Source organism: Theropithecus gelada, chromosome 19 (assembly GCF_003255815.1).
Source record: "Theropithecus gelada isolate Dixy chromosome 19, Tgel_1.0, whole genome shotgun sequence".
Classification (NCBI taxonomy): domain Eukaryota; kingdom Metazoa; phylum Chordata; class Mammalia; order Primates; family Cercopithecidae; genus Theropithecus; species Theropithecus gelada.
Genome location: NC_037687.1, coordinates 18,465,285 through 18,466,683, shown reverse-complemented (window position 1 = coordinate 18,466,683; position 1,399 = coordinate 18,465,285). Strand labels below are relative to the sequence as shown.

Here is a 1,399-nt window from a genome sequence, read left to right as displayed (position 1 = left end):
TAATCCCAGCACTTTGGGAGGCCGAGACGGGTGGATCACGAGGTCAGAAGATCGAGACCATCCTGGCGAACACGGTGAAACCCTGTCTCTACTAAAAAATACAAAAAACTAGCCGGGCGAGATGGCGGGCGCCTGTAGTCCCAGTTACTTGGGAGGCTGAGGCAGGAGAATGGCGTAAACCCGGGAGGCGGAGCTTGCAGTGAGCTGAGATCCGGCCACTGCACTCCAGCCCGGGCGACAGAGCGAGACTCCGTCTCAAAAAAAAAAAAAAAAAAAAAAAAACAGAAAAAAACCAGAAAAGCTATCTCCCCCAAGGTGGGTACACCCCCACCCACACCCCAAAAGGCAAATACTGACAGCTGTTTCTGAGTGGGTAAAGAACACTTTGAAGCTTGTGCAGAAAAAACAAACAAGAAACAGCAGGAAAGCTCTGATAAAAAGGCCCAGGGCGGGGGCACCCATCACCAAGGATGCTAAACTTTACCATTAGAGGAATCTATACTTTCTGTGGGAACTGAGTGGAGAAACTGACCTAAGAGCTTAAAACCTTTGGCAAATACTAAAGACCATCCTGGAGAGCAGGAACGGAAAGCGTGGGGACCCTCTGGAAAACAGTGAGGGCGTGTCTTTGTTTCTCGTAAGCCTCAGAGCAAACCCCCACCTTGTACCTAAGGTGTCGATGCAGAAATGGAATCCCTGGAGTCATCCCAGAGCCAAAAGGAGAGAGTGTGTCATGGAGGTTTGTTTATGGGAAGAATCGAGAAGCCACAAGGGTGGATGAAGAAACACCACTCACGGTCTCAAGCATCGCAGGCAAGGTCAGAAGACAAGTGACAGATGGGAGGTCCAAGCAGGGCTTATCTCCTCTCAGATAAAGACCAACAGCCATCGATGGGGACAGCCAGTTGGCTGTGAAATGCATGCAGAGAAGCTGAGCTTCAGCCTAAGAGAAGAGCAAATGAAAGTGACAAAAGCCCTTTGGGAGGTGGAGGCGGGCTGACTGCTTGAGCCCAGGAGTTTGAGACCAGCCTGGGCAACATAACAACCTCACCTCTACAACATAGCGACCTCATCTCAACAAACAATAAAAATGTTACCTGGGGCCAGGCACTGTGGCTCACGCCTGTAATCCCAGCACTTTGGGAGGCCAAGGTGGGCAGATCACCTGAGGTCAGGAGTTCAAGACCAGCCTGGGTGATACAGTGAAATCCTCTCTACTAAAAATAAAAAATTAGCAGGCGCCACCACACTACTCGGGAGGCTGAGGCAGGAGACTCGCTTCAACCCAGTAAGCAGAGGTTCCAGTGAGATGAGATTGTGCCACCACACTCCAGCCTGGGCAACAGAGCAAGATTCTGTCTCAAAAAAAAAAAAAAAAAAAAAAAAAAAGGGGGGGGGG

The 1,399-nt window shown here is 50.2% G+C and overlaps 2 protein-coding genes across 2 annotated transcripts in view; both read left to right on the top strand.

Moving 5' to 3' along the window:
- GDF1 (growth differentiation factor 1) overlaps positions 1–1,399 on the top strand; it is a 25,235-nt gene that overhangs the window by 21,084 nt on the left and 2,752 nt on the right. The gene's annotated exons all lie outside the window — the stretch shown is intronic.
- The window catches only part of CERS1 (ceramide synthase 1), a 23,845-nt gene that overhangs the window by 21,679 nt on the left and 767 nt on the right, over positions 1–1,399 (top strand). The gene's annotated exons all lie outside the window — the stretch shown is intronic.